Source organism: Grammomys surdaster, unplaced genomic scaffold (genome assembly GCF_004785775.1).
Source record: "Grammomys surdaster isolate TR1022 unplaced genomic scaffold, NIH_TR_1.0 125996, whole genome shotgun sequence".
In the NCBI taxonomy this organism is placed as follows: Eukaryota; Metazoa; Chordata; class Mammalia; order Rodentia; family Muridae; genus Grammomys; species Grammomys surdaster.
In genome coordinates this window covers 5,537,768-5,565,617 of record NW_021620812.1, presented here as the reverse complement: position 1 = coordinate 5,565,617, position 27,850 = coordinate 5,537,768, and positions in this window count along the sequence as shown.

The following is a 27,850-nucleotide window of genomic DNA, read 5'->3' as shown; positions in this document are numbered from 1 at the left end:
GATCGGGGAGCCAGGGACATCCAGGGCACAGCAGCTACCCAAACCCCGCCCCTCCGGAATTCCACTTCCCTTCTGCCCCTGCCTGGTCCTCTGGGCTGGAGCAGACACAGAGTTGGTCTGCTCCTGTCCTGTGGAGAAACTGAATCCTGAGTCATCCAGGAGCCACTGCACTCAGAGCAGCTGACACAGAGTCAGTCTGCTCCTGTCCTGTTGAGAAACTGAATCCTGAGTCATCCAGGAGCCACTGCACTCAGAGCAGCTGGAGCCACTGCACTCAGAGCAGCTGAAACTGAATCCTGAGTCATCGAGGACCCACTGCACTCAGAGCAGAAGGATTTCCAGATCCAAGAGGTGGCCTGAGTCCCAGGAGTTATTCCACCCAGGAGATTAGGAGCATAAGACCACAGAGACCTCTGGACTCTGAGGAGCTCTGCAATAAGCAAGATAACTGGAAATACAGACTCCAGTTTTACACAGTGAGGGCAGGTACCACTAGAGTTAACCAGATGGCGAAAGGCAAGCGCAAGAACATAAGCAACGGAAACCAAAGTTTCTTGGCATCATCAGTGCCCAATTCTCCCAATATAGCAAGCCCTGAACACCCCATCACACCTGAAAAGCAGGATTCAGAATTAAAATCACTTCTCATGATGATGATAGAGGATTATAAGAAGGAATTAAGTAACTCCCTTAAAGAAATACAGGAGAGTACAAGTAAACAGATAGAAGCCCTTAAAGAGGAATCACAGAAATCCCTTAAAGAAATGGAAGAAAACACAAAGAAGGAATTAAACAAAAACATTCAGGATCTGAAACTGGAAATAGAAACAATAAAGAAAGTTCAAAGGGAGACAACCATGGAGATAGAAAACCTAAGAAAGAGATCAGGAGTCACTGACGCAAGCATCACCAACCGAATACAAGAGATAGAAGAGAGAATCTCAAATGCAGAAGATACGGTGGAAAATATTGACACAGTTGTCAAAGAAAATGCAAAATGCAAAAAACTCCTAACTCAAAACATCCAGGAAATCCAGGACACAATGAGAAGACCAAACCTAAGGATAATAGGTATAGATGAGAATGAAGATTCCCAACTTAAAGGGACAGTAAATATCTTCAACAAAATTATTGAGGAAAACTTCCCTAACCTAAAGAACAAGATGCCCATAAACATACAAGAAGCCTACAGAACACCAAATAGACTAGACCAGAAAAGAAATACCTCCCGTCACATAATAATCAAAACATCAGATGCACAAAACAAAGAAAAAATACTAAAAGCAGTAAGGGAAAAAGGTCAAGTAGCATATAAAGGCAGACCTATAAGAATTACACCAGACTTCTCACCAGAGACTATAAAAGCCAGAAGAGCCTGGACTGACATCATACAGACACTAAGAGAACACAATTGCCAGCCCAGATTACTATACCCAGCAAAACTCTCAATCACTATAGATGGTGAAACCAAGATATACCATGACAAAACCAAATTTGCACAATATCTTCCCACAAACCCAGCACTTCAAAGGATAATTGATGGAATATGCCAACACAAAGAGGGAAACTACAACCTAGGAAAAGCAAGTAAGTAATCTTCCAACAACCCCCAAAAAAGATACAAACATAACTTTACCTCTAGTAAAAAAAATAACAGGAAGCAACAATCATTTTTCCTTAATATCTCTTAACATCAATGGTCTCAATTCCCCAATAAAAAGACGCAGACTATCAGACTGGATACACAAACAAGACCCAGAATTTTGCTGCATACAAGAAACGCACCTCAGTGACAAAGACAGACACTACCTCAGAATAAAAGGGTGGAAAACAATTTTTCAAGCCAATGGTCCCAAGAAACAAGCTGGAGTAGCCATTCTAATATCAAATAAAATCGACTTTCATCCAAAATTAATCAAAAAAGATAAGGAAGGACACTTCATACTCATCAAAGGAAAAATCTACCAAGGTGAACTCTCAATTCTGAACATCTATGCTCCAAATGCAAGGGCACCTACATACATAAAAGAAACTTTACTAAAGCTCAAAACACACATTACACCTCACACAATAATAGTGGGGGATTTCAACACCCCACTGTCAGCAATGGACAGATCATGGAAACAGAAACTAAACAGAGACACTTTGAAATTAACAGAAGTTATGAACCAAAGGGACTTAACAGACATCTATAGAACATTTCATCCTAAAACAAAAGAATATACCTTTTTCTCAGCACCTCATGGTACCTTCTCCAAAATAGACCATATAATTGGTCACAAAACAAGCCTCTACAGATACAAAAAGATTGAAATAATCCCTTGCATCTTATCAGATCACCACGGACTAAGACTGGTCTTTAATAATGACAAAAACAATGGAAAACCCACGTACACATGGAAACTGAACAACTCTCTACTCAATGATGACTTGGTCAAGGAAGAAATAAAGAAAGAAATAAAAGACTTTTTAGAATTCAATGAAAATGAGGACACATCATACCAAAACTTGTGGGACTCCATGAAGGCAGTGCTAAGAGGAAAGCTCATAGCTCTAAGTGCCTACAAAAAGAAACTGGAAAGAGCACACACTAACAAGTTGACTGCACAACTAAAAGCTCTAGAACAAAAAGAAGCAAATACACCCAGGAGGAGTAGAAGGCAGGAAATAATCAAACTCAGGGCTGAAATCAACCAAATAGAAACAGAAAGAACAATACAAAATATCAATAAAACCAGGAGTTGGTTCTTTGAGAAAATCAACAAGATAGATAAACCCTTAGCCAGATTAACCAGAGGGCACAGAGACAGTATCCAAATTAAAAAAATCAGAACTGAAAAGGGAGACATAACAACAGAAACTGAAGAAATTCAAAAAATCATCAGATCCTACTACAAAGGCCTATACTCAACAAAACTGGAAAACCTGGATGAAATGGACAATTTCCTAGACAGATACCAGGTACCAAAGTTAAACCAGGAGCAGATAAACCATCTAAATAGTCCCATAACCCCTCAGGAAATAGCAGCAGTCATCAAAAGCCTCCCCACTAAAAAAAGCCCAGGACCAGATGGTTTTAGTGCTGAATTCTATCAGACCTTCAAGGAAGACCTAATACCAATTCTCTTCAAACTATTCCACAATATAGAGACAGAAGGAACACTACCCAATTCGTTCTATGAAGCTACAATTACACTCATACCCAAACCCCACAAGGACCTGACAAAGAAAGAGAACTTCAGACCAATCTCCCTTATGAACATCGATGCAAAAATATTCAATAAAATTCTAGCAAACCGAATCCAAGAACACATCAAAACAATCATCCATCATGATCAAGTAGGTTTTATCCCAGGAATGCAGGGATGGTTCAATATTCGGAAATCCATCAATGTAATCCACTATATAAACAAACTTAAAGAAAAAAACCACATGATCATCTCACTAGATGCTGAGAAAGCATTTGACAAAATTCAACATCCCTTCATGATAAAAGTCTTGGAAAGATCAGGAATTCAAGGCCCCTACCTAAACATAGTAAAAGCAATTTACAGCAAACCAGTAGCCAACATCAAGCTAAATGGAGAGAAACTTAAAGCAATCCCACTAAGATCAGGGACTAGACAAGGTTGCCCACTCTCCCCCTACCTATTCAATATAGTACTGGAAGTCTTAGCCAGAGCAATTAGACAGCAAAAAGAAGTCAAAGGGATACAAATAGGAAAGGAAGAAGTCAAAATATCGCTATTTGCAGATGATATGATAGTATACTTAAGTGACCCCCAAACTTCCACCAGAGAACTCCTAAACCTGATAAACAACTTCAGCAAAGTGGCTGGTTATAAAATCAACTCAAACAAATCAGTAGCCTTCCTCTACATGAAAGATAAACAGACTGAAAAAGAAATTAGGGAAATGACACCCTTCACAATAGTTGCAAATAATATAAAATACCTTGGTGTGAATCTAACCAAGCAAGTGAAAGACCTGTATGACAAGAACTTCAAGGATCTGAAGAAAGAAATTGAAGAAGATCTCAGAAGATGGAAAGATCTCCCATGCTCATGGATTGGCAGGATTAATATAATAAAAATGGCCATCTTGCCAAAAGCAATCTACAGATTCAATGCAATCCCCATTAAAATCCCAACTCAATTCTTCACAGAGTTAGAAAAGGAAATTCTCAAATTCATATGGAATAACAAAAAACCCAGGATAGCGAAAACTATTCTCAACAATAAAAGAACTTCTGGAGGAATTACCATCCCTGACCTCAAGCTGTACTACAGAGCAATAGTGATAAAAACTACCTGGTATTGGTACAGAGACAGGCAGGAAGATCAATGGAATAGAATTGAAGACCCAGAAATGAACCCACACTCCTATGGTCACTTGATCTTTGACAAAGGAGCTAAAACTGTCCAGTGGAAAAAGGACAGCATTTTCAACAAATGGTGCTGGTTCAACTGGAAGACAACATGTAGAAGAATGAAAATTGATCCATTCTTATCCCCTTGTACAAAGCTCAAGTCTAAGTGGATAAAGGACCTCCACATAAAACCAGATACACTGAAACTAATAGAAGAGAAGGTGGGGAAAAGCCTCGAATACTTGGGCACAGGGGAAAAATTCCTGAACAGAACTCCAATGGCATATGCTCTAAGATCGAGAATTGACAAGTGGGACTTCATAAAATTGCAAAGTTTCTGTAAGGCAAAGGACACTGTCAATAGGACAAAACGACAACCAACAAATTGGGAAAAGATCTTTACCAATCCTTCATCTGATAGAGGGCTAATATCCAATATATACAAAGAACTCAAGAAATTAGACTCCAGACAACCAAATTACCCTATTAAAAAATGGGGTATAGAGCTTAACAAAGAATTTTCAACGGAAGAAACTCGAATGGCCGAGAAGCATCTAAAGAAATGTTCAGCATCCTTAGTCGTCAGGGAAATGCAAATCAAAACAACCCTGAGATTCCATCTCACACCAGTCAGAATGGCTAAGATTAAAAACTCAGGTGATAGTAGATGCTGGCGAGGGTGTGGAGAAAGAGGAACACTCCTCCATTGTTGGTGGGACTGCAAGATGGTGCAACCACTTTGGAAATCAGTCTGGCGGTTCCTCAGAAAATTGGACATAGCATTACCCGAGGATCCAGCTATACCACTCCTAGGCATATACCCAGAAGATGCTCGAACATATAACAAGGACATATGCTCAACTATGTTCATAGCAGCCTTATTTATAATAGCCAGGAGCTGGAAAGAACCCAGATGTCCTTCAACTGAGGAATGGATTCAAAAAATGTGGTATATTTACACAATGGAGTATTACTCAGCTATTAAAAACAATGAATTCGAGAGGTTCCTAGGTAAATGGATGGAACTAGAAATTATCATCCTGAGTGAGGTAAGCCAATCACAAAAGAAGACACATGGTATTCACTCACTGATTATTGGATATTAGCCTAGAACCTTGAAATGCCCAAGATGCAACTCACAGGCCACATGAAGCCCATAAAGAAGGAAGACCAAGTGAGGGTGATTCGGTCCTTCTTAGAAGGAGCAACAAAATACTCAAGGGAGCAAATATGGAGACAAAGTGAGGGACAGAAACTGAAGGAGGGGCCGTCTCAAGACCACCCCACCTGAGTATCTATCCCATGTGCAATCACCAAAGGTAGATGCTGATGTGGAAGACAGGAAGTGCATGCTGATAAGAGCCTGATATGGATATCTCCTCAGAGGCCTTCAAGAGTCAGACATATTCAGAGGCAGATGCTCACAACTAGCCATTGAACTGATCATGGGGTTCTCAATAGAGGAGTTAGAGTGAAGACTGAAGGAGCTGAAAGGGTTTGTGGCACCATGAGGAGAGCAACAATACCAACCAACCACAGCTCCCAGGGTCTAAACCACCAGCCTGGGAGCACTTAGGGGGGGATCCAGGGCTTCAGCTGAATATGTAAAAGTGGAGGGCCCTGCTGGGCATAGGTGGAAGAAGAGAACCTTGACCTCATGAAGGCTGGATGCCCCAGGGGGTGGGAATTTTGAGGGTGGGGAGGTGGGAGTGGGGGGGTGTAGATAGAGGTTACATCCACAGAGAAGAAGGAGGAGGGGCGAGGGGATTGGGGGTTCCGAGGGGGTGGTGGGGGATGGGGTAAGGGGACAACATAGGAAATGTAAATAAATCATCCAATAAAAAAAAAAGGAAAAAAAAAAAGAAAAAAAAAGCATTAACAGACAGACATAAGGAGAAGAGGGGACACAACTGGAGTGAGACAATGAGTCCTGGATTATAAGCAAGCATATAGCAAATGCCTCTGAATCTGTCTTGCTACAAATAAATGATTTACCTCATCAATTTGAGCCAGGAAGCAATTTTTTTTCAGAAAAATTACAAAGAATGCCATTCATTTGTTCTAATGAGACCGAGGTTGTTAATGTGTGTCACCAAACTGCTTGAATGCTCTTTGATTTTAATAATTCTCCTTCAAAGAGTAAGAGAAAGATGGAGTTGAATACATTTAGAAGTGAGATACATGACACACACTACATAACCATTTGATCAAGTTCATCATCCAAAAAACAAACAAACAAACAAACAAACAAACAAGCCACCTTGACAGATAAATACCTTGCCCATGAAATGGTTAGATATGTTTATATGATACTTTGCATCTCTAAAATGATGCTCAAAAAATTCATGATCCCAACCTGATAATGAAAAACATTAGAGAGATTTATACACCTGATGTTTCAGTGACATACAAAAAAGGTCCAATTGATCAAAAAAAAAAAACGGGGGGAACAAAAGGTTGCAAGAAGGTATGAAGACATGGCAATTAAATACAATGTGTTGCCCTTCAGTTTGATTTTAGAAGAAAAGACTGTTCATGCAAGCCAAATTCTAGAGTCCTAATTAATTGTAGAGTGAAGTTCTAGGTCAGTTCTGCCTTGAGTGCACCACAATAAAATAAAAGATATCAATAACAGGCACAAGTCACATGTCCTCTGCAAACCCATTTCTAAATGTTAGTGTAAATCAGAAACATCTTGTTTAACTCCTTGTGGTCTGTAGAGTGTAGCATAGTTACTGTATTTTATGACTAACATCCACGTATTAGTGAGTATATACCATGCATATTCTTTTGGAACTGGATTACCTCAGTCAGGATGATATTCTCAAGAATCTTTCCATTTCAAGAGTGGACAAGTCCCTATTCCCATTTCTGATCTTTGGCCCCCTAAAAGATTAAAATATTTTCTTTATCTATTCTTATTCACATGTCAGTCATAACTATGAACATGGTAATATCATACAAAAAACCTTCATGAGACACAAAAGGAATATGTCATGAGAAATAAATTTCTGTCTTCTAGATATTCTTCCTAAATCTCCATTTACCTCAGACTCTAACTCAGGAAACTGGGGTATGAAAGAGGCAATTAGGTGAGACTACAGTTTTGGCTGCCCATCTTATTAAAAGGAAAGAGAAATGTTCACATTTTTATCAGGGAAAATCATATTAAGGGAATAAACCATTTGTACTAGCAAAAGTTTTACTCATGTAACAGAATCACAGAAAACAACAGAAGGAAAATATTGAGTACATCTCCCAGTTTTGGCGTTTCAAGTACCATAATGGTGGGGAGAGTGTCATAGCACAGACTTTCTTAAGAAACAGTAATAAAGAGTGTTTCTGTGTTCTGCCTCTACTTTTATTCAATAACCGTGATTCACCTTGTTTTCCTTTGAATTTGTGGGAAAAGCAGATTTTTCTATCTTCCTTTTTCATTGTTGGAATCTCTCCAAAATAAAACCCTCCACATCTTCAACTCTCCATAGAATTCCCTAATCCAAATTGCATTTATTTCATGTTTTCTTTTGCATGTCCATATCTCACTACAGCAATGACTAAAGTCACTAGTGATAATCAGGAAGCTTTAATATTACTCCCAGAAAATAACTCTACTTTAAAATACATCTTCATGCAAATTCTGACAAAATGTAGGAAGATTCTGTGCTGCATAAAAATATGAATGGACTCTAGTCTAATGACGAATGGAGCCCTAATCCTATGTGAGATCTCATGAGCGGGATCTTTTGGCTTTTCTTATCTTTCTTACTCCATGTTGCACATATGCATAATTAAGGTCTGATTACAGCATGCTATCTATCCTACTTCTCATCCCGTTCTCTGTTTTTTTTTTTTTTGTCTTAGTTATCTCCCAAGTGTTTAATAACAAGATAATGAAGTTTATTCAAAACAATGACCACACTTCTGATACTAATTTTTATGTTAGAGACATTATCATTGTGTTTGGATGTGAATAAACCAAAGAAGCTTAGCCCATCAAAGTGGAAAAGGCATGACACCACAAAGACAATCAAGCAGAAAAAAGCAATATCTGTGCCATAAGAATAACTTTTTAATTTCATGTCTGTCTGTGAAATGATATAACCTATATTTAGCATGATCACTCTTTCTTAATCTTTCCTTTATATATCTTAATGATAGACTAGAGATCTATCTCCAAGACAGGTAGGATGTTCAATAGATAGATAGACAGATAGACAGTTACAGACAGGTAGATAGACAGCTAATACAAAAATGATAAATATATAGACAGTTAATAAGTGCAGTATAAATATACATAGTATATATCATATATGATATAGAATAGATGATAGATGCATAAATACATAGATGATAAACAGATAGACAGATAGATAGATTAATTGGTATATCTCAAGACATATAAAATATCTATCAGTATTCAATGTACCTGACCCTCAAAGTGGGAAGAGAAGTTTGACAAAGTGTCACCGAGACACTAAACATACATTTTAAAAAGTTAATAGGGGACAATGTTGGTATAAATAAGGTATATAAAATGTATTTTTTAAGACAAAAAATCCTAGAATCATGTGGTATAGGTAAGATAAGGTTAAAGTTTGCTTAGCAAAGTCTCGTATTCTCAAATCATCTTCGTCATTATGCTACTGTTGAAGAACTCCAACTCTCTCTCTCTCTCTCTCTCTCTCTCTTTCCTTTCTTTCTCTCTCCCTCCCTCTCCCATTTCCTGTCCCCTTTCCCTTCCCCTCCCCCCCTCCCCCTCTCTGTATATATGTCTATCTGTATACGTACATACAGAGACAAAATATATACATACTATGTATATATACACAGAAAGAGTCAGAGTTATGTCATAGTCATGGAGCTCTACTCAACAATGGATTAAATCAGTTCTGTGAAGTTAATTTGTTCTCTTTCTTGATATTGTACGAGTACTTCTATCTCTGTGTTTTCCTACCATTGTAAAACCAACTTCCTTGAGGCAAGAGCCAAGCAAATGCTTGTTTAATCCATTTCAATCTCTGGAACTTTGAGATAAATGAATCTGTTTGTTTGTTTGTTATTGTTTTTTTTATTTTTTTATGTTTCTAGTCACAGCCATTTTGTTATAGCAATAGAATCAGATGCAGACATTACCATCTAAGTATATTTCAACTAGATTTGATGTTAAACTGATAAAAGAATGGTATGCTTACATTTGGAATTCATCTGAGTTTTGTATGGGACTGAATACTTTTACCATATTCCTGTACTTATATGAAACACAGGCTGAGAAAAAATTATTTCTACAATTGTTCCTTCCCTTGGGACATTTAAATGGTTTAAATTCCATTTAGATATTGGTCCTTCAGAAGCACCATAATTACTGAAGATAGATGCCTCATCTACTTTCAAATCTTCATTAAAATTAGCTTTGTTATTTTTGTGGTGCCCAATAGCATAGCTATTAGAGTTAAGAGTCTGTCAGCACTTCCGTTTACTAACTCTGGATTTTTTAGGGTTCATTATCTTTTCTGTTTTGAATTGCATTAGCCTGAAAATTAGCTGTCAGCATGAATATGTATTATATTACCCAAACTTCATGCACACATCAGTTAGGCAACAGAGAAGGTAGAGATCGGTCACCTCTTCCTTCCTTCTTCATGAAATTCTAAAGGTGTGTTGACTGCTTCATTATCTCACAGCCAGCCACAGGGTGAGCATTTTAATCATGGACTTTCTGAGAGAATGGGTCCTAAGCCTGACCTAATCATTTTGATATTTAAAAATGTATGAAGAAGGCAAATTGAAAATGTACTGTACTGAGTTTTCAATATTCAATACATTTTAAAGCTTCTGGACAAAATTACAGACCCACATAATTAGAGATCTGGAAGAAAAAAAAATAGAGACCTATGATTTGTGCCATTTCAACCAAAGAAGAAAAGCAGAATAAATCATAGTGAGTATCTTTGCTCATTTTACCAGAACCATTTTTGTGCTTGCAGGTGGGTAGTAACAGGAGGTACCAATCACAGCAGAAGCAGGAGTGTGACACAGTTTAAAAGCATGAGAGCTCCTTTCCTCTGCTATGCAGAGTAGAAACCATGAGGCACTTGTTTGTCAATCTCTCAAAAACTCAGTAATTTATCTCCCTATTTATTATTTCAGTTTCAACTCTAAGCTTTTTCGATTTCTCCATGTTTCCTAGAAAACAATTGGAAACCTCCTGTATGTACTTTTTTTTTGAGTTACAGTGGGAAGGAGGGAGGAAGATTGCACTGAGGGATGTAGTCCTTCCTCTATTCAAAGAGAATGAATGATCTTTCAGAAACATATTATAGTCTGACGTGAATGTCATGGCCAAGTGATCCTAATAGGAGATGAAGCTGTGTGGAGACAAGGATTCTGCAAGGATTCTGAAGCTGCCACCTCACCTATTTGTAAGGTGACTGAAAATTATGGAAAGACAGAAAAGAATATTGGAGTTCTCCCAACTAAAATACACGTTTACACCTCTAGGTTAGCATCAATGATAAGCAGAGGCTAAAAATATTCTTAGTAGTATTTAAACCTGAACAAATACAATATAAAATTTTTTTGTGATGTCATCACAGGTCACTCTAAACAGATTTACAGAATCACTGCTGAATATATGTATGTAAATTCTAATATATTATTAAAATATCAAAATTAATGATCAAATCATATCCATTAAACTATAGAGTTGCCCACTGGGACTCAAGACCCTTTATGAAGCTGTTTTTGCTTCTGATGAGTGCTGATGAGTGCTGTGTCTGGATGATGTAATACACAGTGAATGCTTAGGTCTTTATTAACCTAATCTTCTCCTGCATTAGATAGTTACAAGACAATCCAAATAGCTTCAAATACATGTTCCATCTTGCTTACACTCAAATGACATTTGTTTGGTAAACAGCTCAAACTGATGCACATGTATATTAAGCCATCAGTTTAAACACTGAACTCCAAAAATTTATTTTCCCAATTATACTTTCAAGGCTCTGCACACAAAAATCATGAGAATAATTGATATAAAAGAATTATAGTCAATGATCACGTTTATCAATCACATCTCTGCTTAGGTAGGGTGTTCTACTTCTTATCCAAAATTCAAATTTACATTACTTTTCTGTAGCCACGGTTTTGTTTTTTTACTTTCTTTTTTGTTGTTTTGTTTTTACTTTACTTTTTAGGAAAAAATTGTTTTTTAATTATGTACTTTTTAGTAATTTTAATATTATACTCAGATCAGTGTTTAGAGACTCTTCCAATGATCTTAAGTATAAAAAAATGGTTCTTAAACTATTTCATGACATTTTTACTATTATCATTATTATTTTGCTAAAAGTACAAAATTCTTTCATGATCCAGAAGGCCTTTCTCAAGAGCTCCTTGTGGTTGTTCTCATGAGCATCACTCAAGAGGCATCAGCTTTCCCGTGAATAAACCACAGGTTAGGACGGGTTAGTGTGCACAAACAAACTCACATTTTTAGAACTTTCTACCATGTAGAGATCTTGCAGTCAACTCTTATTTAATATCTTGTCTACATTGTTGTTTAGTCTATAATGAATTCCTGTTTACCCCAACCTGTGAGGTATTTGTCTGGCTCTCCTTAGCACTTTCAAACTTCCCACCTTATATCTGATGAAAAATTAAAAGCATGACATGTGAGTTGAATTTTAAACCTACATCATTTGAATATGTGGATGGAAACTACCTTGCAGACTATTTGTGTTACTTGATATACATCTGATGTATGTCTATTAAACCAACATAAAAGTACCCAGAACACAAATTAGCTGAACAAACTGATTGACAGAAAGAAAGAAGAGAGGATGAAGGCAGGGGATTGTTAGTACACAGCCAGAGTGATCAACTTTTACAGCTCTTTTTACACAATTCATTATGTCTGTCACAAAAATATTGACAAGTTAGGACGTCTCCATGTCTAGCATCTGCAGTACTCAGATGTGGCCTGAGAGTAGAGCGTCACTGAGGTGGCTCCCTATTTGTTCTCTTCTGAAATAGAATTCTGGTGCCATGATAGTACTACCATCTCAGATATAAGGGAATCTTGAAAATTAAGGCCAAGTACTGAAGAACAGTACTGTGGGGGCAGCCCCCAGGAATTCCACTTCTCCGACTCATTGTATGAGACAGAAATTCATGTCAATTGATTTAATCTAATATATTTTTGTACTGTTTTGTATCAAGCCTACAATCTGTACATGCTGGGATAGGACTCTGTAGCTGATTAACACTAGGAGCATAATCCAATATAATTTAACTTATATTGTGACCCACAGAAGTATGTTTTTTTCCCCAGAGGAGTAAAAAACAGATTTTTCAATGAGAGTCTACATTTAAACTGAGAGATTTTAAAAAGCAGATGTTATATAATTTTAAGAGGTCTATCTAATAAAATAAGCAAGGACTTCACCAAAAAATCTTTTGAATACAATAGAGTTTTTTTAAAAAAAAACAAGCAAGCAAACAAACAAAAAATCAGCTTTCAATTTACCTTACAAAAGGTATGTTTTCTGTGTTATAGCTACAGTCATACTGTTTTTAAAAGAACTGTGGAGTGAGGTGTTTTCTATCTCCTCCCATAAAGTCTTGGAGAAATATTATATGAATCATTTTGTTAAAAGTCCATAATGTAAGATAGGTACCACTTGCAATAAAGGATGAGTAGGTTACCACATTTTCTAACATTTATCTTTTTCCTTATAAAATATCATCACTCACTGCAAGATAAACAGAGGAGAAAGGTCACTTCTAAGTAATTTCATAATTTTTTCTTAAATATTCAAGGAACTTGGAGCAATCTACTATAAACTCATGAAGCATTCAGACAGTAATTTTTTTTGTCCCTATTTTACTGTCTGTCCTATGTTCTTGTCACAGATTAACTGATTTCTTAGTCACCATGTTGAATGTATTGGCCCATCATGTACTTCCAGGTCATATCAATCATTCTCTTAAGTACCATCCAGGAAGAAGTAAGTGATGACAGTGTACTAAAGGTAGTCTGATATCTAAAAAACAAGTGTGTGTGTGTGTGTGTGTGTGTGTGTGTGTCTGTGTCTGTGTCTGTGTCTGTGTCTGTCTGTGTCTGTGGGTATAAGTGTGTGTGAATGAGCTAGTGAATGTTGGTAGGTGTGTGTGTGTGTTTGTGTGTATGTGTATGTTTTAGTGTGTGTGTGTCTCTGACTGGGTGTGAGTGGGTGTATATTTGTGAGTGTGTGTGCCTATGTGTATGCCTGTGTGAGTTTGTATATAAGAGTGTGTATGTGAGTGTGAGAATATGTGCATGTATGTGTGTGCATATGTGTAAGTGTATGTCTGTGTGTGTATGTATGTATGTGAGTGTGTATGGATGTGTGAGTGTAAAAGTGTGCATGTGTGAGTATATGACTGTGTGTGAGAGGTGTGAGGGTGTGTGTTTCTCTGTGTGCCTGTGTGTTTGTGTGAGAGTGTGCTTGTGAGTGTATGTGTGTGTGTTTAGAGAAGGTTAACATCAATGCTCTCCACCCAAAAATCAATTTAGCACACTTCAGCTCTCAGAATTTTTTGTTCTCATTCAAATGAAAATCTCTTAGCATGTGCATTTTTATTTGCAGAATGGGTCTTTTAGGAAGGAGTGTGAGGTATCTATTCATACCCAGCATGTACTTTGAATTTCAAGATATGTCAGTGAGGAAGCATTTGTTTGCTCCTTTGGTAAATTACTTTAAAGCTTAAATCAAGTTGGAACTGTAAGCATCTTACAGATGTCTCTTTACTTTCTAACAAATTCTGCTGCTTGAATTTTCTCCAAATTATTTTTAATAAGTAAGGAATGAGTCATATGAACCCACTGTTGCTGTCAGAATAAGTTTGCATAAAAAGAATACAGATTAATATTGCATAGAAAAACCTTTAGGATACAAAGAAAGTGGTTATCATGTTTATGAAAAGAATAACTATGAGATACAGAATTTAGAAGTGATTTAATATCTTTCAACTCTCTTTTCTTCAATAACAACAGTAAAATTTAAAAAGAAATGGGATGGACTGGATAACTTGAGGTAAAAGGCACTTGTGACCAAACATGACACCCTGAATTACCTTCCTCCTGAGTGCACATGGTGAAAGTAGCCTGGACACCTGAGAGACGGAGAGCTTGGACACCTGCACTTTCACTCCTTCACTCTCACCATAGCATATACAAAATGGACAAAACAAAAAAAAATCCAAAATGCAAAATTTAAAAAGTACACAAATAATCTCTGGTCAACAACCCGTCTCCCTCTTCTACCTACTCTTATTGTTCCTCTTTTTCTACTGAGTCAAATGGGATCTAAATTCCTTGGGACTTTCCCAATATTTCGGGTCCAAATGTGCTTATAACTTGGGAGAATCGCTGCTGCATATCCGTCAAAGATCAACTAGCAGTTAGAGCCAAGCAGTTCCTGTGAAGATAGAATAAAGGCTACCTTACTTAAACCCCTTTTATGATGAGTTGCTAAATGCCAGAAACTACAGTTTCTGGGCTCAGAGGATCTTAGACAGGCAGGTCAGCTACAGCAGCAAAGTGACTTAGACTTAAGATAGGTACATATTTTATTATTAAACAGCAACCCTAAGTATCTTCAAGATCAAACAATCTCACCAAAGATCTCCTTCCACTACATCAAGAGAGAATCAAGAAGAAAGAAGAAGTGCTGAGCCTGGCCCCCAACACTGAGTCGCATAAGTGAGTCTTGGTTCACATTGCAGAACCAACAAACTATGAGGAAGAATGAAAAGTAAAAAGGATGAGAAAGGATAATGTCAAAGTGGAGGACAGAGAAGAAACAGAGAGGAAGGGAAGACCAGGAAGGGAAACATACTCAGTGGTAAAAGTAAACATTTTACCCAGTTGTCTGAAATTATGTAGCTGAGATGGCAGAGACATATTCTAAGAACTAGTGCTTCATTCAAAACTACAACCGACTTATGGAGAGCAATACCTGCTTGGGAACACTGGAAACTGAGTTAAAATTGCAACAGTCAGAAGCAAGCCTAATGTAGAAAGAGACTAATGCTCATGGTGCAGTACATAGCAGGATGGGGGCTAGGACTAGGCTCTTGTAAGTCAGTGGTGAACTGGTTATCTGCAATGAACATAAATGGTAACATTCCCTCCTCCTGTTTTCATGTCTATCTCTTTTTCATTTGTGGACCACTGCACTTATTTTGTTGCCTACATGAACCTGGGTGTAAAGTTCTTGGCTTGAACACAGAGCACTAAGGACTATGATCCCCTTCTTCCATCAGTCATTACCTGTCACTAGCTCCCCTTGAGTTTAGGGGAAGAAGAAGAGATAAGCAAAGATATAGAGAAAATATGTTTACAATGCATTCTGTAGAAAGACGGAAAATTAAAAAGAAATATAGAGGAAATGTTGTGTACAGACATTTATCATCAGTTTTCCCAAGAGAAATTACAAACTTAATATTATACACCAGTATATATGAAACATAGTTAATTACATGGTACTATGTGATGTTATTAGCACTATGATTGAAAATAGTTTTACAAATATAAAAAATTAACATATATGAAAGAAAATATGCATATGCTAAAGCAATATTTTTATGTAAGAACACACCAATATCCATATAATTTTCCGAATTTCATTCATAAATATATGTGTTTATGTGCAAATAAAAAATAGAATGAACACATGTAAACTATTTATCATTAGTGAAACTAGAACAAGTTTGGGGTTTCCTTTATCATTATGTGTTTCAAAATACTTAGTAATGAACCTTTATGGTTTCCCTGAGAGAAAATAATAATTAAGATATTATCAATGTGGCTGTAAACAAAGATTTCTTTCATCTGATAATGGGAAATTAGGTTGTGTACTGAAAGATACTAAAATTTGTAGACAAAACACTAAAAATATTTTGCTGAAGGTTTTGCAGGATGAACAATAGTGTGTAGAAATCAAATGGCTGGAAATGGAAGAACAAAGGGAGGAACTTACAAGTACAGACCTTCCACGTGTATTTGGGTCTAGTTAGTTCTCAAACAGCAAGATTTTATTTGTGTAGTGAAGATCTGAGAATAATTTAGAAACACAGAACAGAAGGCTGAGAGTTAAGCAACACAAACAAGAGTCCTTAAATACACACAAGAATGCCCCAAACATCCTCCACAGAGTACTAAATTATTCCAAGGTCTAAGAAAACAAAGGGAGTAAATGGTAGGAGTCTATGGAGAACTGTCAGACATTTGGAGTCAGACATATATAATCATAGAGGATTAGAACACTGGATTTCTAACCTCATCCTCAGGTTTCCATCTTCTTAGTGAGAACCAAGCCCTGGACTGAGAAGTTTACACCCTATCTAAGAGCTTGATAGAATCTAAATACCACAAACCAACAACAGACCAAGAAAATGTGAGTAAATATGAGAAGTGATTATTAAAATGAAAACCAGGCCTGGGCACATTTTCCAGTGTGTGCTGCAACTGAAGGAGCAAAAATTAAAAAAGAACAGTCAGCAGAAACAGCTATGGATATCTAATCATAACACAGAAAAAAAAAAAAAGTGCCACAGGAAACGAAAGGACACACGTCAGGGCAGAATACAGGAAGAAAAGAGCTTAGATAACAAAGGTAAAAGTAGAAAAACAGGAGCTAGGCATGTTCATAGATGGCATACTCCGTTTTACAGGCAGAGATGTCCACGGTGCTGCCGTGGAAGACAAGGAAAAGGCGAAAAGAGTGAGAGAGGATGAGAACACTGGACTCAAAGGTCTACTCTGGTTTCCAGTTAGACACTTCTGACGCTGAGCTTACGTCAGGGGGTAAAAATGCTTACTCCTCAACAATGAGGATCTGAGTTCTTGCGTCCAGAACCCATGTAAACACAGGGTCTGGGTGATAGATGCCTGCACTATGGGTATGGAAGTAGAGTTGAAAGACAGGTCAATCATCCTGAGGGCTCTCTGAAGCCCGTCGTAGCCTAAACAAAGTGGTAAGTGTCAGGTACTGTAGTACTATCCCAAAAAATAAGGTGGAGAACAAACAGAAAACACTTAGAGTTGCCCTTTAGCATCCATACCTGCACTTCCAGGCAGAACATACCATTTTTTGCTCATGCTCACACACACACACACACGCACACACACACACACACACACACACGCACGCACGCACACACGCACACACACTCATGCACGCATACACTTACTTATACACACTCACTCAAACACACATATGTAGAGGATAATTTCCCGTAAGTTGGGGGAAGCTAAGGTGGGAGGAGTAATGAAAGGAAGAGGAGGAGTAAGAAGATGAAGAGGAAAAGGAAGAGGAGGAGCTATGAGAAAGAGAGGAGAACATGGTACCAGACATCCGCGTGTCTTTACCAGTCAATGGTAGTTGATATATCTAGGTTGGATATTGAGTTACACCTCTAATTGTGTAGGCATCTTGTTATTGAGCGTTACCAAATATATAAAGCCTTTGGATGATCTAAGCGTTAGCATCTCATTTCTACTGGGCCTGCGTGTAAGGCAGGATAGTCTGGGCTCAGCCCTACCTCATGGAGACAGCAAGGAAGATGGCTCTGCAGATCTTTCATGCTGGTGTCTTATGGGTGGCAGGGCCAGTGTAACTAGCTGCCTGAGCAAGTGTCCTGAGCCAAGAGGCAGCTAGAACACAATGCCACAGCTCGTGGCCTCAGATATAGGCTAGGAGGGAACATGGCTACTCCGTAAACAAGCGAGATCAGGTGTAGCCATTTTTAAATATCTCCCACAATACACATACACTCAAACACACTCTCACATACACACAGTCACACTCATTCACAAACACATACATACACACACATGCACTCTCACTCACACATTCACACATACACTCAGATTCACTCATTTACTCACATAAACTTGCACATACACAGTTAAGTAGGAATAGATTCACAGAATATTCAATGTTATCTGTGAATGACAGTTGGGTGTGCATGGTATGATCAATCTTAAATATATGGCAAGAATGATTGAAATTTAAAACATATGTATAATAAAGTCATGCTGACACTCATAATTGAGCATCTTGGCAGAGTATAGCCCTTTTATTGCATAGGCATACAATCATAAAGAAAAATGGAGTAAATATTTGGAAGATTTTGCTGTACTGTTATTAAATATGACCTGACAGAGAATAAGAAAAAACCATGTCTAATTATCCAATTATAAGAAAATGCACAGGGAACTTTCACTTAAAAATCATATCCAGGCTATTAAATGGGCTTCAAAAGTTTTACAGTTTGAAGCTTTTCCTAAAATATTCTGTAGGCACAGCATGTTAGATTGGAAATGAGCCATGGGTAACTTTAAAGGTGGCTAGTAACCTAAACTCTAGTAACACACTTTCGGTAAACAGTCTTTGACACAAGGGGATTCAGAGTGGCTGTTTGTGTGGATGTGGGTGACTGGACTGTGTGTGCTGGTGAGTATATGATTTATACCAGGGATAATGAGAGCATTCATCAGAATTTGTGCTATTCAGCCAGAGGAGTGCTTAGGAGTGAAGGCATGTTGTTAATTGCCAATTATAAAAAAGAGACAAAGTCTTAAAATCAATAATCTAAGAAGACATAAATGAATGTTGAGCCATAATGTGATTATAGATTGGCAATTTCACTACGAAGGGAGCTATTTTACCCAAATTAACCTATAAATTCCATTTAGTATCAATCAAACTTATATCTCCTTTTGTGTAAAAATTAACAAATTGACTCTAAAGTCCATGTGGAAAAATCAATGTACATAATATAATCAAACTTATTTTAAAAGAGAACAGGAAAGATTTGTCTAAGTTAGAGGCTTACTATGAAGCCATATTGTCAAGGTTTTGTTTTCAGTGAAAAAAAATGCATAGAAGAATGTGAAGAGACCAAGATCATGTGTGCAAACACATGGGTGTTTGCAAGTGGCAGAGTAATGCAGAAGGGAACTTTATTTCTTTTAAAAAATTGTGTATCATGTAGCAGGTCTGACTCCAGAATCTCATGTTTGACAACCAGGAACTTTGTTTTCTCCTAGATTCTTACTCTGCTGAGATCTGGGCACCAGGAGGTACATACCTGGACCTTTCTCCGACAAGAACAGGACACTTTATTCTTCTTCAATCCCTAATCCCAAACTGCATATACCTTGTCATCCCCTATCTCAAAAGATGTTGTAAGTCACATCAGGAATATGACTCTGTTCTACCAGGAAATCCCCATTATCTCAGTAATAAAGTGGTTTCAAACCTCTTGGTAGAATACCATGGCATCATCTTATTTATATCTGTTCTAGTTACCTTCAGGACAAGCTTGAAACAATCTAGACTCCCTGAGAATAAAAGCCTAAATTGAGGAATTAACCAGATTAGATTGGTTTATGTGCATGTCTGTGAGATGCTATCTTGATGATTAACCCATGTAATAGGCTCATGTCCACTATGGGTGGCAATATGCATAGATAGGTGGGCTTGAGCTGTACATGAAAGCCAGCTTACCTCAAGGCTATGCAAGCATGCAGAATGCCTGTATGGTTACTGCTTCAAGTTCATGCTCGAGTTCCCACCTTGACTTTGCTCTACAATGGATTCTGACCAAATAATTTCCTCCTTCTTCAAGTTGCTTGTGATGACTTTGATTTTTACAGAATGAAACTAAAATGACACTTGAATGTAGGCTCCTGTATGAGTGTGGTATGCTTCTATGTGAAAGCTGTAACAGAAAATGACCAGATGTTCACGCAAAAATATAAAGCTGAACATGCATCATGTACTCAATCAATATGAGAAGACTCTGGGTATGTAATAAAAGCCATAATCATAAAGTCTCTATAATAAAATTTGGTATAAGCATCTTTTCTCAGAGAAAAGGAGTATAAAGTTAAAATTTAACATACTTTTCTAAAATAAATAATAATTAAATATATAGAGTAGAAAGAAATATTCAATGTTCTGAGAGATACATATGTAAATTCTACAAGTCAATTTAAAAGACAAACAAAATTTAAGTGGCAATAAAAGTAGAATATCAACCTTCATTGAAAGAATATGTAAATGAGACTCACTGTTGCAGTATCTTTAAAATGCATGTAAAATTAACTAACACTTCAATGCCTCACAGAGTTGTGTGATGAGACTGCAGTTTGACTATCCAGGTAAGACCTCTTCTCAGTACATTTCAGGCAAAGCCCATGTAGTTAAATATAACTTACCATTAGACTCCCCTCTAGACTTTTATCAAAGAGGAACAAAAATCATAATAAAAATCATTTCTTCAACAAATATTTATAATAGTTATATGTATGATCATTAAAAGTGGATTTAATTCAATATATGAAATGATAAACCTTGTCAAGTTTCAGGCATTACTAGTTAAAAAGCATAGATAAATCTAGACACTGGAAGTGTTCAGTGGGTCTCTTGTTTGCAATATGAACTGTGGACTTTCACTTCTGTGAATATAGAAAGCAGGAAAAATGAATTTCTGGTGATAGAAATCACAAGCATTGCCACTCTGTGAAGGGGAAAGAATCAGCATCAAAACGTCATAGGTGTGCATGGCACTTATGTAAACGTACCCTCATGAGGAATAAAACTGAAAATATCCTTAATGGAAAATGAAGGATAAGAATTTGGAAAGAAACGTGAGAATACAGTTTGATTAAATTTCCTTTTAAACATGTTGTGATCTACAATACAATCCCTATAGGTAAGCAATTTTTCTCCTGGAAAGAAAATCACAGGATAAGGATGGAAAAATTCTAAAAGCCAGAGAACCAGGCCATAGTTCTGGACAAGATAATGTCCTCTATAGAAGACAGGAAAATCACACACATGATATTTCAACCATCTTGTTGCCTGAATAGACCTAGTGTCATAGCAATGAACTTTAAGGGAATCTCATATAGCCCCACCCCTACATGATGAGCTATAGGCAGTTAATGGCTACTGAAAAAGAGCAATTTAGTTTTCTATAAGGACCAGACTGCTGAAAAAATATCCATCCCCAGTGGTCTACCATAAGCATATATACATGTGAGAAACACTAAATATGTATACACATCTGATCTTAACAGGTATATTTTCCTTACAGTTAATTCCACAGACTGTATTTATATGGCATAGAGATTGTATTAGATATTACATATAAATAAATGAATATATGTGAGCTTATATAACAATAATAATTGAAGAAGAGGTGCTTAATTTGAGTAGGATTTCTGGGAAATGAAGGAGGAGATTGGGATATGGAGAGGTGATAAAGTATAAAAAAATCCACATGTGAACCAATGAAAGAAAAGAAACCTTAACAATATATTGGTGGCACTGTTAGTAATCTGTTAAACTCCACCTCCACAGTCACCTGGCAGTGGCCAGGTATGCTCTGCCCCACAGTTACCTGCCAACAGGCAGGTAGCCCTGCCCATTATAAAAGGGGCTGCTTGGCCCCTCCTCTCTCTCTTGCTTGCCTCCACCCCACACCTGCAGGTTGTTGTCTCCCCTTCCCCCTTCCCTTCCCCCTCTCTCCACGTGGTCATGGTCGGCCTCTACCCTCTCTACTCTTCTCTCTCTCTCCTGCTCTCCCACCCTCTTAATAAACCTCCCCTCATGGAACCATTTTGGCCTGCTGTGATCTGTTACAAGCTGCGCATGACCTTTTAGGCACCATTCAAGGTCTGAAGAATTCGGGAGATACTGTAGCTGTGAGCACTGAATCTTCTACCTACATCTTTGCAGGAAGTTCATCATCTATGTGCAGAGATTGATTCCAATGTCATCACTGAGTACTCTCTATGTAGCACATACCTATCGTGTATTCTGTCTTCATCAACTACGCACTTAGGAAAAGCCATCTGAAGGCACATTAATATTTTCCAGCTTAAGAATCCACTGAAGAACAAGTGTAAAATGATATAATGGTCTTCGGAGAGACCCTAGATTCCTGAATCTCAATCTATACCTCTGAAAGGACACAACTGAGGTATAGCCACTTAGGCTTTTTAGACCACCACATCTCTTTCCTGAAATAATCTTTGTATATACGCTGTACTCAGTTTCCAGCATATTGGAACTTTCAAATACTCAGTTTCCATTTTTGGATGTGAAATAAAATTCATGTTCAAGAAAGCTACCTGTTAACATTCAAAAAAGAGGCCCTTGATTTCCACAGCAGGAGGGAGAGACCTCCAGACCTATGTCTTTCTGTAACTGTGATATGTGCACTTACTATCCAGATCCTGTATATTATCAGGAAGCAAGCATTATGGGCTCATGTATTACCTGTCATGCTTGTCACTGCTGGAGTGTGCTATTTCTTCATGTTTAAAACTGATTCTAAGATGACATGCCACATCATATTGGCAGCAGTCTTTCGTATCTCATTTGATTCACTGGGCCTTTTGATTTCAGTGCTTTCTCTTGGTTGTCATTGAATCCCTGAGCCTCTTATGACCTTAGAAGTGAGTTCTGTGACCCTTATTTTCCTAGAAGCCACTGCCTGTATCATGGATCCCAGTTTTGATGAGAATATTGATTTCTTTAAGAAACACAAATAAGATGATGTTTTCACTTCAATTCAAGGTGTGGGATATGGGAATATGGAATACTTCAGATTGTCCACAGCAGCTGACTATGTTCTGTCAGTGCTCAAGCAAGGGTGTGGTTTTGCCAGCTGCAGATACTTTCTGAAATGCTGTGACATTTGGAATTCTGGGGGCTTTTAAAAGTTTATATAAATGCTAGGGGCCTTAGATGCATGATGTGTTGTTAGTTGGTTGTTAGTTGTGATATGTTAAGTAGTTGTGTACATAAAAGAAAAAACATCAGGAAGAAGAAATTAGGTATTCTGATGGAGAAGATTAAACTTGCTCCAAAGAACTCAGTGCCCCTAATCAGCAGGAAATAGTTTAATGATAGTGCCACCCCCTTTCAAATCCCTAACTTTATTCAGATATCTCTTTCCTTGCATCTTTAATCTTTTTTCTCTCTTATTTGGTGTTAGGGGCTTGAAAGAATGGAAGGGGACAGAAATGTGGAACAAAGAATTGAGAAAGTAGCAAAGAACAGCTATCCCCAGGTGTGTAATACACTGGAACTGGCTCCTGGGATGAAGGTCTTTGATGCTCTCTTGATGATGAGATTAAACCTGCTCAATGCAGTTATCTGGATAGTGATTGTCACTTGTCTGCTGAAGTTTCCAAACATGTAATGGATATGACATCAACATCCAATGTTCAATGGAGCCCCTTCATAACAACAAATGATAATCTAACTAGAGTCTTAGGACAACATTCAAATATAGAAATCAAATGTAGCTCTACACACAAATTGAAATTAATAGGACATTTTCCATGACTGTTAAGTACATTGTATATGAGGAAAAGCAACATTGCATCAGGCATGGTGCTTGTGCCTTTAATAGCAGCAGTGTAATTCTACAGGAGATTGGAGCATGAGGAAGTCAAAGTCAGCCTTAGTGCACGTATCGTTTGTGAGGACCTTGGGCAACATGAAACCTTTTCTCCAAGAAATAGACAAATATACATACAGGCTTAATCCAAAAAATAATTATTGTATACAATTATGTAACTCTTTTGATAAAGAAATTTTGAAGTATGGAAAACTGAGAGTATTCTAGAACTTCTAACAGTTTCCTAGCGGGTTGGAAGAAGGACATTCTAGTTTACTGTGCGATCTCATTTTCATCCTACACTGATCTCCCTAATCTAAAGTCCCACAAAACCGTTTCTAAAGTGACTCAAATATACATCACATTAAGTGATAGCTTGAATAGAAAATTATTTAACTTTGAAATAACTTAGGAAATTAGTTGGCTCACAGAACTCAGGGTAGCATTGTTAAGAGGGACATCATTCTACTTTGATATTAAATTGGAATTGGACCTAGCAAGAGACGTTCATTTTATTATGAAGGCTACAAGAAAAATGAAGAGAAGTTTTATTATATTTACGTCAAAGCACTTCAGCATTCAGAGATTAATGGGCAGTCATCTGAAGGGAGAGGAATATCCATATTGGTTTGACTAGTATAATATTTGCTGTATGAAATACAGCATTAGTGGGGAGATTGGTGGTGGGGCCAAAAACCACAGGAAAATGACTGCATTTAAATAGATGAATTGTATATGTTATGGATGAAAAGAGAATCCAATCAGGCTTTTATTTCTTTTCAAATTTTAATGGAATTTGATTTTTTAAAGGGGATAGACACTAGTGAATGTGATGTTAGTCTCCACTACCCTGAAGTTCCGTTTATCATTTTTACATTCACGTTTTGCAAATCATGATTTGTGTGAATACCTACTTTAAATAGAGGTGCATATATAGTGATTGAATTTAAATTACCTTGATTTGACAACACAAAATAAGACTAAAAAGGACTTATATTCACTTTGCTAGTTAATTACCTAAAAGCAAAGAAACATCTCATCTTCTGGAAATACTGACAGTATTTTATTATAAAAGTTCACATAAGTAATGTATGTTTTCAAATTACATTACTCTCCTCTAATCTCATCCACAAAATGAAATTCATTTAGGTCTAGCATCACCATAATGCAAACTAATGTCTCTTCTCTATGGAAAAGTGAGTGTGCAGAGTCAATCCATTATTTCCTCTCCAGTGGACCTCCTTTTGATTTGGCAGTATAGACACAGCAATTTTTTCTCTGACTTTATTGATGAATATTTTAAACAATTTTTAACAAAAGGAGAACTTTTTGAAATGTGGCTTCAACAAACTCTACATTCTCTTAAATTTTTCCAAGTGTTCTCTCATTCAGTCTCATCCTTGCTATGAACTCTGCATCGTTTGCCCTGGATTATTAGACAAGAGATAATGCAGGTGCTCTTTGAAAATCCTTAGAAGAGATATTTCATTTTTTAAAAGGCAAAACAAAAACAAAAAAACCTTTGATGTGTCCTATATTCTACTTCCTTGTAAGCTGGCTTTTAATTTTATTCTGATATTATTTTTATAGAAAGAACAATTAAATCTCATAATTGATTTGGAAAGTTTACAGTAATACTGAATGTGACCTCTCCTCCCCCCCCCCAAAAAAAATCATGCTTTTCTGTGGTTTAGAAACTACATTATATAAAATCAATCAATATGGCAAAATAAGTATCCATGTAAGAGCTAAATCACTGCAAAAGTTTCAGAGAACTGAGGACTAGGAAACCAGAGAAAATGGCCTTGTCTCCTAAAATATTTTTATATACATATTATGATTGGTAGTTTTACTATCCATCTCTCTCTCCATCTCTATCTCCATCTTCCTTTCCCTATTCTCCCCCGCCACCGTGTGTGTGTATGTGTATTTACAAGCATGTGTATTTGCGTGTTTGTGTACATAGATATGTAGGGTACACACAGAGACGAGCAGAAGATACTGGGTCCCTTTGAGCTGTAGTTACAGAGCTGTAACCAACACCTGATTTAGGTGGTGTGAACTGAACCCATATACTCTGCAAGAGAAGTGTGTTCTCTCAACTGATGAGCCATGACTTCAGATCCAAATAAGATTTTAAACATTTTACTCTGGTTTGTAATCAATTTGTACACCTTTTTGTTTTATCTATCTATCTATCTATCTATCTATCTATCTATCTATCTATCTATCTACCTATCTAGTATCTATTTATTTATTTATTCTTACAAAATTCCTATTACAGATGATTTTCAATTCAGTAGGAAATTATAACCTAGACTTTTAGATTTGCATTCTGAAATACTAGCCAAGTATCAGAGGCTAATCAACTGGTTGTTCTCAGGTCTTCCTGGCTCAATTCGAGTGGGTGGACACATGGGTTGTAATGAGAATGAACCCTAATCCAGGCCAAAATTTCAAACACATCATAGAATCAAATGTGTAAACAACATTGTTCATTTCCCACAACTAAGAGTCATTCAGTAGAAATAGTTCAAACTTAAAGAATATAATTGTAGCTGTTATTAAGTTGGGATAGATAACTTTCTTTTAATAAAAGGCATTTTATCTATACACATTAATCCGCACTTGGTCACCTACAATATTTAGTCACTCTTTATTTAACAGATATCTTGTAAAACCAATTGGAAATATATCAAAGCATGCTACTTATGTTAAAATTATGACGCATGCTATTCTAAGTCGTTTTGTGTGTGAATGTCATGGCCATTTAGTATTATAAAGTTCATCTTGATGTGTTGTATAATATATATTCATTTTTTAGTTCACATCATATTAATTCATGGCATATTTAATATGTATTCAGCTGTTCTCTTCTACATAGTTCCTGATGGTATCTCCTTCTCATTCACTGTTGTTAGATTTGGTTGTCAGTTAACAGAGTCTGTGGTACACACGTTGAACACTAATCTGTGACAGCAGTGTGCAGATATTACAGTAGTACAATCTGGTTTCTGAACACAATATCATCTAATAAGGCATGTGTAGAAATTGAATCTAAATACAGACAGTGTATTTTACACAAAAAATAAATAAACATAGACCAAAATTGAGATTCAAACTGTAAAACTTCTAGAAGACATTACAAAACAAATAGACCATCTCAATTTTTGGAAATTACCTTTTATATCAAAGACCAAACCATTCATCTATGAATGAATGCATATTCTGACTTCATTAAAATTTAGATTAAAAAGTCTGTGGTGGAAAAGTGAAAAAAATCATAATAAACAGAATGAAAATCAACTACTGAAGAGTAACTGTAATATATACAGGTAATAGGATTGTTAACCAGAAAAGCAAAGGGTAAAAATTCAACCATTATTAAACTATTCTCACACTCACCAAGACCAACCCTAGCACATGTCTCACCATGAAATGCATGCAGACACCCAAGCATGCTCATGAAAAGATGATTTATGCCATATTTTATCAGGGAATTGTAAATTAAACCAACAATGAGATCTTGTTGCAAGAATGCTACAATATTCAAACTCTAAAAACTAAATAGAAAAAGTATTATTCTATAAGAGATTGAAGAAACAGAGCAAGTGAAAGGCATCTTTCTCTCTGAGAACAGAGCATAATGCATTAATGCTTGAAAAGACCTATTGGAAACCTCTCATGAAACTAAATACACCTTTATTATGATATATCAAGTTCATTGACATCACTCAAATTCATTGAAAACATACATACACACACACACATACCCTCATTCATACACACAGGCACATACATGCACACACACACACACACACACACACACAGACAAGCAAAAGGTAATTAAAAACTTTGTAAAGTAAACACATACTGCAACTACATGTCAGTCTTGAAATTGGTAAGGCTGTGGGAGCAGTGGAAGAATCCGTGGCACCCTGCAGTGGGACGGATAAGCCCAGTGATTTGAGCATTGGAGATTGATTTTTCAGTTCTATTGTGGCGGACCCAAAC